Source organism: Gossypium hirsutum, chromosome D01, assembly GCF_007990345.1.
Source record: "Gossypium hirsutum isolate 1008001.06 chromosome D01, Gossypium_hirsutum_v2.1, whole genome shotgun sequence".
Taxonomy (NCBI): Eukaryota; Viridiplantae; Streptophyta; class Magnoliopsida; order Malvales; family Malvaceae; genus Gossypium; species Gossypium hirsutum.
In genome coordinates, this window is record NC_053437.1 from 17,374,020 (window position 1) to 17,388,851 (window position 14,832).

The following is a 14,832-nucleotide window of genomic DNA, read 5'->3' on the forward strand; positions in this document are numbered from 1 at the left end:
CCCACCAAGCTGTCTTGGAAGCAGTGTCTTAGTAGCTGGTCATTGTTGACATATCCATCCATTCATCTGCAAAACATAGTGATGTGAGTTTCAGGACAACTGGTCCCATTGTACTTTTCAAATTCTGGCATTTTAAATTTGTACGGAAGAACTAAGTCTGGAACCAAACTCAGATCTTTAGCATTAATTCCCTGATGACTATCAACACTTTCCATCGCTTTGAATTTTTCCTCCAGCCATCTATACCTGTCCTCTAACTATTTTGGCAATTCCGCCTTAGCTTTGAATTTTAAATCGGGGATCACTGGATTAGCTGGGTTATTTCCTGGATTTGAACCTGATCCAGTTTGAAAGTTCATTGGCATCGAAGCACCAGCCTGAGGCCTAATTGTGACGGATGGTCTCTGCGGGTACATCTCAACTTGGACTTGTACCTTTGGTGGAGTAAAACTTGGAGGATATAGTGGCTCATCCTTATCCTCACTGGGGTTGGTCATAGGGCCTTTCGCTTTATCTTTTCCTCCAATCAATAATTGGGTCAACTCGGTCATCATGCTTTTTTGGGATTCTAGTATTTTGTCTGTCATTTCTTGTTGGATCCTATCCAACCACTCTTGCATTTGTGCTTGTAGCTGGTCTTGCATCTTCTTTTGTAGTTGTTCGAGTTTTTCTAATCTTTGTTCTATGTCTTTTGTCTTAGCTCGGGTACCGTAACGATGTTTGGTTGGTAGGTTTTTTACCGGTTGCTAGATAAACTGAAACGATTTTAACTAATTAGGATCTTTTAGTGGATTTTAATGCATATGATGTAATGTAATGCAAATACATAAAATGAATGCAAAAAGGCGTCAATTTAAATTCAATTCTATTTAGAAAACTTTACCAGAAAACAAAAAATTCTTTACATAAAACAAATTACATATATGGCTTAGCCCTAACACTTAAGGCATTAATTTTCCTAAGCAGCGAAGCTAACTCCTGCCTCCGGTCTGATTCCAGCTCGTACTTTACACTCAGTATATCACTTATACTGCCAAAGTCTTTAAGTAATCTGATACCTCTTGAATTTGAGTTATAGCCTCTCCCATAATGTGATCTCTGTTTCTGACTTGGTTCTGACAACAAAGGAGCTGTTCTTTTTGACGGTCTTCATTGGCTTCAAGGAATCCAATCCGCACTTCTCAACTTTGTAATGCCATTTCTAATTCCTCCACCCTTCTTTTCATTTTCTCAATCTTGTCTAAGCTCGCTTTTAGCTCCATAATAGAATTACGGCTTCGATACTGATACAAAATTCTCTCCAGTTCAGCCACTCTAGCTTTTACCTCACCCCTTTCATTTCGACTTTCTAACAAACTCTTCTCTAGGGTCTCGTTTCGTATCTGGGCCTCCTGGAACTTCCTTTCCCATCTTTCAGCCTTTACCTTTTCCTCTTGAATTTCTTGATACCACTGCTCTGAAGTTTTTCCCAACCTGGTAGCTTTCATCGAACAACGCAACCTCTTATAGTCTGTTTTCAAACTATCCAAATCTCCCTCAGCCTTATTCTTCCCTTTTCTTAATTTCTCAGTTTCTAGCTTCTGAACATCCATGCCTAGTCTCAAATTCATCTTCTCTTCTTCCATTTGTTCTATCTTCTTTTCTAACTCTGTATTCTTTCTTTTAAAATCCTACTTTATAATCTCTAACTCAGAGGGGTCATCTTGCGGATGTTTTTGTGTCGGCCGACTATCTCCCTGACTTGGACAAGAGATGTTATCATTAATCCTTCCACCCTACCACTCGATATATTCAGGGGTCGCTATCGGACCCACTGCCAATCTCTTCATCCGTCGAGTCTGATTCCAAGCATTGGACATCTCTCGAATTTTCTTCTTTTAACCATCGTCTTTATATGAAAATTCACACTGAGCTAGTCCTTGAGTTGCAGGTACGAACTACCTTGACCTGTACTGTCTTAGCACTAGCAACGGTGCATAGCAATAGCTCTCCAAATCCTAAGTAGGGGGACCCAATCAAAATTACCACATCTATATAAGATCTCATCTGGAACCATCAAAGGAGCTCTCCATTCGATATCCTCTTCTCAAAGATTCTGAAGAATTTCTATCTATTTTTCTTTCGAGGTATCATATCATCCCGCCTCGGTATAGCCACTATCTCCTTCAAAGGTGAATCATTCTCGGAGAAAACTCGATAAGAAACCTTATCCACTTTTCAGAAGTGACTATGGAACCATGCTAAAAGGAGCTGCGCACATCCGATGAATCTACCCTCACCTGTTCTCCGGAATTCGTTCAGCGATCTGAAGGTTTCTGTCAAAATTATCGGGACTGGTGTAACCTTCTTACCAAGTTAGTCAAAAAGATCGGTGACTACTTCATCAACGTGACCCAGGGCTTTAGGAAATATAACTAGGTCATAAACACTCAAGGCAAGAACATCAACTTTCCTCTTCACATCTGGGTGTGCTAGAATTAAATCCCTCAAATTCTTCCAAGGAATACATTTGCTATCCCCCTTCTGCTTGATCTGTGCTACAACCCATTGCTCGCTCATCCCGGTGATATTCACCAATTTCTTTAAAAAGTTTGGGACATTGACAACTCTCGAGTAAACTTTATCTACTTGAATCTTCGAGCAATGAATTAAAGCCATGTACTCCTCCACCGTAGATACCAGATCACCTCCCCCGAAAGTGAAACAACTATAAGCAGGATTCCAAAACTGTTCGAAGGCACGAAACAAGTGTTTGTCCATCTTTATGTCAAGTAGATAAGGCAGATCTCCATAGCTAGAATAAAAAAGCTGTTTGACCTTATCATTCCACTGAGCTCAGATTTCCTTTAATTCCTGTAGACTATTCTTGGTTACACTAATACGAGTGAAGTCCCACAACTCTAATACATATCCTTCGACTAAACGATCACCTTTTTCCCATTGTGTTGCCCCAGACCAGGTTTGGAGAGCTGCATTATCCTTCACTTTATCAAAAAATTCATTTTCCATGATAAGCTCTCTATCTAGTAACCGAATATGAACCGACACCTTTTATGATGAAATGCTATGCAGTCAAAATGCCATGCAATCAAAGCAAAACACACAAAAGTTAGTATCATGTATAAACATAAACAGGAAATAATAAAGTACCTATTCAGGAATCTACTAGGGTTTGGTATAGTTCTACCTAAGGCAAGTTCCTAAGTTTCACTATATGAGGTTTTAGCTTCTAGAGCAAAGGTACTCGAACCAGTAGATTCCTCGATCCTCACCCATTATAGGCTCACATGGACCGAGTTTAGTTCAGGGGAATACATTTCCCTATGGCTGCACGGAGATGAAAATCTCACGAAGACATAGGTACGGATGTATTTCGAAAGCGGTCCACTATCCTGCACGGAGGTGAAAACATCACGAAGGACTAGCTTCCCACTCCCAGTTAAAGCGGTAAATTTGACCAACTTATGTAATGCAAAATGCAAAATCACAAACTTAAACCAAGAAAGCATACTATAATGGAAATGAAATTGAGTGCAAATGAGAAATTATGAATTTTAAAACAAATTTTAATTTTTCGACCATAAGACAAAAATTAATCAATTTATACTGACTCTTTGAAAATTTTCCAGTGGAGTCGCCAAGCTGTCGAAATCATTTTTTTAACAAAAATTTGTTTCGATTTAAAAACGAAAATTGGGAGTCGCCATCAATCTTTTATTGAGGTGTGATTGGGTCACCTAAAAACGGTTTTGGTCTACGAGTTTTAGAAAAATAGGTTCGGGAGTTAGTTACGTACGAGGAACGATTAGCACCCTCGTAACGCCCAAAATTGGTACCGAATTAATTATTTAATGTCTTAAGGTCGAATGAAAAAGATTTAAAAAACGATTCTCCTTTTAAAATCTTTATTGAGATTTATTAATTTGAAAACTAAAAAGTTTGGTCATCTTATTTCTATGAAGAATTCAAAACCTCGTAAGTTAAGGTACGATTCTTTGAAATTTTGACGACCACGCACTAATTTGCTTTGGTTTTAAAAAAACATGTCTCGCGATAACAAAATGTCGTATCCTGTGAGTTAGGACAAAACCCTTTGAATTCCCGAGGGTAAGTTTTAATCTTGAAATGTTTACGATTTTATTGAAAAAAAAAAAGATACTCAACTATTTAAATTCAACGAAAAAAACTGAAGCCCAGTAAATTAGGGCACAATCTCCTCGAGAATCTTGAACGCCGAATATTCTGAAAACTTATGTATAAAACAATTTCAGTAGTTTAAACAAATCAATAATATATCTAAAGAATAAAAGTACTTTAATATAAATTGTACATGTACATATAAAACAATATTATATAAAAAATACTTTCATATAAATCTTTAAAACATAAAAATATATATAAAATGAATTTTTAAAAAAAACATATACTACAAAATAAAAAGCATCAAAATATATGCATTATATTGGATTTTAAAAAGAAATAAAATAATACATTATAAGATAAAATAGTAATATATGACAGTGATATAAATAGAATAAAATTATGCATGCAAAAAGGTTAGACAAATTGTTATAAAAATATAATAACAATAGTAATAATAATAATATTAATAATAATAGTAATAGTAATAATGAAGATAAGAATGATAATAATAACAGCGAATATTTCAAAGCTTTAAATATATATATATTAAATAATATAAACAAATAAAATAATGCAATAATAAACGTATTAATAATATTTAAATCAATAAATAAACAAGATGACATGAGAGAAAAAATATAAAACCGCACCATGAGTATATAAAAAAAATGTTTTAAAGTTTATTTTTAAATGCAAAGATTGAAGGAATAATAATAAATAAATAATAAATGAAAATAAGTATAGGTAAATAAATAAAATAATAGATAAATAAAAAATGCCTTGGATTAAATTGCAATTTAAATAATACTTAGGGGCCAATTTAGAAAAAAATAAATGATAGGGTCGATTGGGGGATTAAAATAAATCACGCGCAAAAGTGCGGGGACTGAAAAGAAAATTATCCCATGAGCACCATTTCACGGAGGGATCTAATCAAAAACCAAATGAAATTCTGGGGCCAAATTTAAAAAATTTAAAAAAATAAGGAGGGAGTAAATTTAAAAAACGAATAAACGCGGAAGGGCCAAGGTTGTAAATAACCCATTTAAGGAAGACGCGCGGATCCCCCTGGAGCAAGTCGAGTCGGGCGGGCTATTAATAAAACGACGTCATTTTATGAGCTTACCTTTTGGCCCAAAACGGCGCTGTTTTGGGTAAGCTATAAATACAAAAAAAAAATTAATTAAAATCCCACTTCTCATTCATTTTTTTAAAAAACCCCAAAAATTTTCTCTCAAACTCTCTCCCTCTTGCCAAGATCCGGCCATGGCTCCGGCCGCTGGCCACCGTGGCGGCCGTCGGTCGCCGGCGACGACGCTGTCGTCTGCGGTGGCCGAAAAATTTTAAGAAATAATTTTTTTGTTTGTTCAACTCCCGGCCTTAAACAACACCTATTTTCATCGGAATCGGCACCTCTCTTGCAATAAAGGTACGATTTTTACCCCTTTTTACTTTCGATTTCTTTGAAACAAACAAAAATAAAATAAATAAGTAGATAAGTAAACCGAAAAAAATAAAAAATCTACCTTTGAGAAAGATCGATATTTGAAACGATTTTTTTCCGATCTCTTTTGATTCATTCATGTTTTTCAATATACATAGATTCGGGTCTTTTTATAGCCCAAAATTTCCTATTTTTTTTTATTTTTTTACACTGTTTGTGTTGTTGTTGGACTCTCCTAGTCCTTTTGTAGGCGAACATGGCGGCACGTGCAGGGAAGTCGGCGCGCGCGGAGGCTGGCGCCAAATTGTGCGGCAACTGGAGTTGGGGCGGCGGCTACTGATTTTTGCTTAGGGTTTTTGTGTTTTATTTTGTTGTTTTTGTGGGCTGAGGTTTGTTATTGGGTATTGGTTTGGGCTAGGTTAATTGAGTTTCTGACTGGGCTGCTATTTAGATTTTTATTTTGGATTTATTTATTTCAATTGTTAACTGGGCCGGCAAAATGGGTATAACATCTATAATACACATACTGCTTTCGAAATAGGCTTAAATATAACTAATTTATACAACTATTAACAAATATGCCAAATACATCACACTTATATATTATAACCAAAATTTGCATAAGCTTAAGCATCCTATATATATCCATTAGATCAAAAGCATAAAAACCAAGCTTAACCAAAATGAATAAGCCATTTTTGCATGACTCATATTTACATACCCCAAAATCAAGTATAATAACTAGTCTATACATGCCATAAGTTCGAATTCAAACTTAACAATATACCGAAAGGAGTCGATAGTGTGATAGACTTCTCTGACGATCCCCGAGCTTGTAACCAACTTCCAAAATCTAAAAAAAAAACAAAGAACAAATACACACAGTAAGCTTCCACAACTTAGTAAGCCATAAGCAAATGAGACATTTAATCATATACATAATTTAATCTAAATAAATAGTAATAAGCCATCATAATTATATATATTTCCAATTTGTAATTTCATATATCAAAACATATATAATTTGCATAAATTTTACTTAGGCCGAATGCATAATGGAAGATTAGTATATTTAACCTTTACTTCAACAACAACAAAAAATACGTCATTTGGCTGAATATATACATTCACACATACATACACATAATTCACATTAATTTATGACATTATATCATCAATTCAGACATTCAACTTACCATATTTTCATAACTCGAATGAGTACATACCTGAGCCTTTCTAATCTGAATTTTTACACTCGATCTTAACTTATCATTGCCTGTTGAACCATTCGGAATTAAAAAGGATACTCGGATAATCGAACATATCATACAATGCCAACGTCCCAGATGTAGTCTTACATGTAATCACATAACGATGTCACTGTCCCAGACAGGGTCTTACATGTAAATCACAACTCGATGCCAACGTGTAACACCCCCGAACCCGTGTCCATCGCCAGATTAGAGTTAGGAGACATTACCGATTAAAACCCAACTTAGAACTGTCTTTCATTTTATAATTTATTCATAAATTAGACTAACTCAGTCACGAAATTTCATTCCACATATTATTATTATTTTAATTACATTCAAATAGCATTCATTCACTCGCTCGATAAGTCATCTCATATATATATAAATATATATTAGCACATAACAAATTAAAATCAAACATGCATCATTAATGAAATTACATGTACCAACCATGTTTCAAAATTCAACCATATCTTTATTATTTACCTAATCAAATTTGATATCATTCAAATTCTTAAAACATTTCCAAGCATATATGATTATATATCAGAAACCAAGTATATATCAAAACATCTATTTGTACACATTTATTTCATTTCAATTTACTAACTATACTACATATTACAACATAGGTTGGGCAGCATATATATAAACCAAATTGGACAACATTTTTACACCAAAATTGGACAGCATATATACACCAAATTGGATAGCATTTATACATCAAAATTGGACAGCATATATACACCGAATTAGACAACATTTATACACCAAAATGGGACAGTATTTATACACCAATTTGGGCAGCATATATATATCAAATTGGACAGCATTTTTACACCAAAATTGGACTGCATATAGACACCAAATTAGGCAGCATTTATACATCAAAATTGAACTGCATTTATATACTAAAATTGGACAGCATTTATACATCAATTTGGGCAGCATATATATATCAAATTGGACAACATTTTTACACCAAAATTGGACTGCATATAGACACCAAATTAGGCAGCATTTATACATCAAAATTGGACAGCATTTATACACTAAAATTGGACATCATTTATACATCAATTTGGGCAGCATATATATATCAAATTATACAGCATTTTTACACCAAAATTGGATTGCATATAGACACCAAATTAGGCAACATTTATACATCAAAATTTGACATGAACTGAATCATAACAATCCACATTTTTAAATCCTACCACAAATATATATATCATGAAGCATAATTTTTCCAACATGAACATATACCATGACCGAACATAAAGAAAACATAAACATCATTTCTAGCCATTTTCGCATGGCTTTATATTTACAATTTCAAAATCAACCAAGACAAGTACTAGCCTATACATGCCATATGTTCAAATTTTAGAACTTTCAAAATACCGAGATAGAGGTCATAGTGTAACAGACTTCCTTAACGATCCCTGAGCTTGTAACGAACTTTCAAAATCTCTCAAACAAAGAACAAACATACATACATTAAGCTTTTACAGCTTAATAAGTCATAAGCAATTAAATAATTTAAATGACATTTATAATATAATTTAGCTAAGACACATCAAGCAACTCTTAATTACATATACATTTAGCATAGTAGTGAATTCATATAGTATCACAAAAATATATTAGCAATTAAACATCACTTGGCCGAATACACATATTCGCATAAACACACATAACTCTCACTTTCTATATAAAAAAATACATCATTTGGCCGAATATGAGCGTTTAGATAAATACATATTATTCTGTATATACCAAATATAATTTATATCACCATTTCAAATACTAAGCTTACCTTATTTTCATTAACAATGAATTTTACACTTACCTAACCCTTTTAGCTCAATTTCACATTCCACCACAACTAAAAAAAATGTTCGATGAACCAATCGGAACTAATTAGGATGCTCGAATAATCATATTTATCGTACAATGCCGACGTCCCACACGTGGTCTTACATGCAATCATGTAACGATGCCATTGTCCCACACAGGGTCTTATTCGTAATTACAAATCGATGCCACTGTCCCACACAGGGTCTTACTCGAAAACACCTATCAAATTTCCTTTGGTTCGTACATGACTTTCAGACGTCCTAATTTGATCGAATAAAATTAGAATATAATATTTCTATGCATAATCATATTAGGCTATCACAATTATAAATTCATAGAATTCAAATCAGCATATTTAGTTTGCATACAATCAAAATTAATAGTGTTTATTTGCCTATAGACTTACCTCGGACGAAAACGAACGGACGGAATCGACTATTCTACCACTTTCGACTTTCCCCGATCTAATTCCGCTTTCTTTGGTTCTTGATCTAAACATATTCAAACTAGGCTTATTTAAACACCATTCTATTCAATTTAGCCTAAAAATACATAAATGGGAAAATTACAATTTTGCCCCTAATATTTCACACTTTTTACAATTTAATCCTTTTTGCTCAAAACACAAAATACTCAAATTTTAACTACACTCCTAATGGCCAAATATTCTTAGTGTCCATACAAGTCCATATTTTTCATTTATTTAACATTTTAGTCCCTTGAAAAAATTATTTTCACAATTTAACCCTAATTACTCAATTTCATCAAATATTCAAAACAATACATGTTAATCTAACAATTATATTTCATATTTCACCTACTAGCATCATAAAGCTCAAGTATTCATCAATGACACATTTCAAAATTATCCACAATTCACAAAATTAAGATATGGGTTTCGAAGAACACGAAGCAACGATCTCAAAAACGTAAAAATTATCAAAAAAACAAACAAAACATACCTTGAATTTGAGCTTCCAAGTGATCGAATGTACCTAGGCTTTTCTATTTCTTTGTCTTTGAATTTTGACAATTACAAGAATAACTATCTTTGTCTTTGAATTTTGACAATTACAAGAATAACTATGGCTTTCTTTTAGTTAAATTTTAACATATAATAATTTATTAACCTTTTACTAAAATAACCTTTAAAAAATAAACAAACAAAACATATAAATTAAGGTCACTTTTGACCATTCCCGTCCACTATCCTTTAAGGACCTCATATTAAAAAGCCACTATCAAATTGACACTTTACACTTTAATAAGCAAATTTCACATTTTATGCAATTAGATACTTTTGTCAAATTTAACACACAAACAACAAAATTAATTCACGAAATTTTCACAACATCAAATTTATATATGACAAACACGAAAAATAATATTAAAATATTTTTCAAACTCAGATTTGTGGTCCCGAAACCACTGTTCTGATTAGAGTCAAAACCGGGATGTTACAACTCTCCCCCCTTAGGAATTTTCGTCCCTGAAAATCTTACCGGTGAATAGGTTTGGATAACGCTCTTTCATTATATCTTCTGACTCCCAAGTTGCTTCTTCAACTCCGTGTTTATGCCACAATACTTTGACTAACAGAATTTTCTTACTTCGTAATTCTTTGATCTCACGAGCCAGAATGCTAATCGGTTCTTCTTCATATGACATATCAGAGTTAAATTCAATCTCAGTCGGAATAATCACATGCGAAAGATCAGATCTGTACTTACGAAGCATCGAAACATGGAATACATTGTGAATCTTTTCTAACTCAGATGGAAACAATAATTTATAAGCAACTGGCCCGATACGCTCTATAATCTCTTACGGTCTAATGAATCTCAGACTTAATTTACCTTTGCGACCAAATCTGAGTATTTTTCTTCCACGGTGAGACTTTCAAAAAACACTTTGTCCCCGATCTGAAATTCTATATCCTTTCTTTTCAAGTCCGCATATGATTTCTGACGATCCGATGCTGATTTCAAACTATCCCGAATCAATTTCACTTTTTGTTCAGTCTCTTTAATCAAATCGACCCCGTGTATCTTATTTTTACTGAGCTCGGTCCAATACAATGGTGTGCGACATTTACGACTGTACAAAACCTCGTAAGGTGCCATTTTGATACTAGATTGGAAGCTATTATTATATGCAAATTCAATCAGAGGCAAGTATCGTTCCCAGGTACCTTCAGACTCGAGGATACAACATCTCAACATATCTTCGAGTATCTGAATAATTCGTTTGGATTGTCCATCTGTCTGTGGATGGAAAGTAGTGCTGAAATGTAATTTCGTACCTGATGCATCTTACAGTTTCTTCCAAAATTGAGATGTGAACCTCGGATCTGTATCCGAAATAATAGAGATCGGCACTTCGTGCAATCTTACAATCTGAGAAATATACAATTCAACAAGTTTATAAAGCAAGTAATCTGAGTGAATCGGAATAAAATGAGCCAATTTAGTCAATCTATCCACAATAACCCAGATTGCATTTTTCTTACTCGGTGACAAAGGCAAACCCGATACAAAATCCATCGTAACCCTGTCCCATTTCCACTCGGGTATCATAATCGGCTGAAGTAACCCAGACGGCACTTGATGTTTGGCTTTAACTTGCTGACAGATTAAACATTTCAAAACAAAGTCAGAGATGTCTCGTTTCATACTAGGCCACCAGTAAAGATGTTTCAAATCATTACACATTTTCATACTACCCGGATGAACAGATAATCGACTGTTATGAGCTTCATTCAAAATCATTTGTATTAACTCTGAATTTCTCAGAACACATTCGATTTCTGAATCTCAGATATCCTTCAGCATCAATTCAAAATTCTGAATCGACAATCGAATCACATTGAGCCTTATTTGCTATCAAATTATTATCAACTTTATGAGCTTCGCAAATTTGTTGAATAAATAATGGTATTGCTTTTAACTCGGCTATTATCACACCATCATCTTTCATAGCCATATGTGCATTCATTGCACGTAAAGCAAACAATGATTTTCGGCTTAAAGCATCAGTAACAACATTATCCCTTCCCGGATGATAGTCAATGACATTTTTTGCCGAACAGATAGTGACGCCATATTTTCAATGTAAACACAATAGCTGCCAATTCCAAATCGTGCGTCAGCTAGTTCTTTTCGTGCGGTTTTAGCTGTCTCGAGGCATAGGCTATAACTTTGCCTTCCTGCATCAAAACACAACCCAAACCACTTAAAGATGCATCACTATAAATAATGAACTCCTTACCCAATTATGGTTGGACTAGCACTGGAGCTTCGGTCAATAAGGTTTTCAACTTATCAAAATTTTTTGGCACTTTTTTGACCACTCGAACTTAAGATCTTTCTGTAATACCTTCGTTATCGGGGTCGCAATCCTAGACAACCCTTTCATGAACCGTCTATAATAACCAGCAAGTCCCAGAAAATTTTGAACTTCTGAAACGTTTTTCAGAGGTTTCTCCGAATACCTGATGCTGACACCACATGCCTTAGAAAGCTAACTTCACATAACCAAAACTCACATTTACTAAACTTTGCATACAATTGTTTATCTCACAAAGTCTGTAACACAAGTCGCAAATGTTTGGTTTCATCACGAGAGTAAATCAAAATATCATCTATTACTACAACAACAAACCGATCCAAATACTGTCTGAAAATCCGGTTCATCAAATCCATAAAAATGGCAGGTGCATTAGTAAGTTCGAAAGGCATAACCAGAAACTCATAGTGTCCGTACCTCATTCAAAAAGCAGTTTTTGGTACATCAGAGTCTTTAACTCACAACTGATAGTAGCCGGATCTCAAATCTATCATCGAAAACACTGAAGCCCATTTCAACTGATCAAACAGGTTGTCAATCCATGGCAACAGATATTTATTCTTTATGGTCATCTTATTGAGTTGTCAATAGTTGATGCACATTCTCATAGTTCCATCTTTCTTTTTCACAAACAGAACTGGTGCTCCCCAAGGCGAGAAACTCGGTCGCTCAAAACCCTTATCTGTCAACTCTCGTAACTGAGCTTTCAATTCTTTTAATTCGGTCGGTGCCATTCTGTACGGATCTATCGAAATTGAAGTCGTCTCCGGTACTAAATCAATCCCAAATTCTACCTCTCTAATCAGTGGCAAACCCGATAATTCTTCAGGAAACACATCTGCATAATCGCACACAACTGGTACAAATTCAATCTTCTTTTCGGTCACTTTACTATCAAGTACATATGCAAAGTAAGCTTCGCAACTCTTTCTCACATACTTTTGAGCTAACATCGAGGATATCACTGTCGGTAATCCATTTAGATCGTTAGATTCAATTCGAATAACCTCATCATTCTGACACCGCAAATCAATAGTCTTTCATTTACAGTTTACAACAGCATCGTGTAGGGTTAACCAATCCATACCCAGAATTATATCAAACTCGTCGAATGGTAATAGCATCAAATCAGCCGAAAAACATGAATCTCGAATCATCAACGAACAATTCTTACAAACTTTGTCAACCATAACACAACGGCCAAAGGGGTTCGATACTCTAATCACAAACTCAGTAGACTCAATAGGTAGAGTCTTATTGAATACTAAAGTTTTGCATACATATGAATGAGTCGACCCGGGATCAATCAATGCAATTACACTAGTATCATAGAGAGTAAATGTACCAGTAATAACATCTGGAGATGAAGCCTCCTCTCGTGCGCGTATAGCATAGGCTCTGGCAGGTGCACGTGCCTCAGATCTGACTACTGTATCTGTAGTCCCTCTCTGACAGCCACTCACATTACTCGTATGTCTGGGTGGTCTACCTCGCCCTGGCACACTACTCTATCTCGCACTCTGTATTGTATTCTGCTCGGCTAACATCGGACACTTGCGGATGAAATGATACATCGATCCACATTTGAAACAAGACCGGTAACGTGGTTTACAGTCTCCGGGATGTCGTTTACCACACTGCCTGCACTCAGGCCTATTTAGCTGAACATTGTCAACACTAGCAATAGAAGTAGCTCGTGAACTCACTGGAGGTCGGTCTCGATCACGTCTGGAGAAGCCCGTAGTAGCCTTAGATCGACTAGAATCATCCCCAAATTTCTTCGATGCTAACTGAAAGGTCTTACTCGATGATCTCTTGCGAAAATCTCTAGCTTCGAAATCAGCTTTTCTTTTCTCTTTCCCGAGCTCTTCGGCTTTGCAAGCTCGTTCAACAAGTACTACGAATTCTTTAATTTCAAGTATGCCCGCAAGCAGTTTAATATCTTCGTTTAGCCCATCTTCGAATCTTTTACACATAATTGCTTCAGTCGAAACGCACTCTCGAGCATAACGGCTAAGTCTCACGAACTCCCGCTAATTTTCTGTGACGATCATACGACCCTGTTTCAACTCGAGGAATTCTTTACATTTCTGGTCGATAAATCTCTGGTTTATATATTTCTTACGAAACTCGGTTTGAAAGAATTCCCAAGTAACTCACTCTTTCGGAACAACCGAAACCAGTGTATTCCACCAGTGATATGCAGCGTCTCGTAGCAATGATACAACATATTTTATACACTCATTAGGTGTACAGGATAATTCATCAAACACACGGATAGTATTGTCGAGCCAAAATTCAGCCCACTCAGCATCATCATCGACTGTGGCTTTAAACTCTGTAGCCCCGTATTTTCTAATTTTATCTACATGGGGTTTATGTAATCTCATCGGATCAATTATCTGAGGTGGATTAGTCAGGGGTGGAGGTTGTTGTGCAGCCGAATTTGTTCGGATATACTAAGTAAATCAATCGTTCATAATTTGGTAAAAGGCTTGTTTAGCTTCACCCTCTTGGATACTCGAAGTCGGCCAAGAATCAACCGGTGTTGTCCCTTGCACGGGAGTAGGCGCTATACTCTCGACATCATCCGCTACAGCTCGATCGGGATCAGGATCAATTTACTATATAAAAACACATTTCAAAGTCAAGAATCATCACACTATAGCATTATAAAATATATGGCATGTATAGCTAGACTCAAACACGTTACGTTAGTCCGAGAATCAACTAAACCGTAGCTCTGATACCAATCAAATGTAACACCCCCGAACCCCTGTCCAC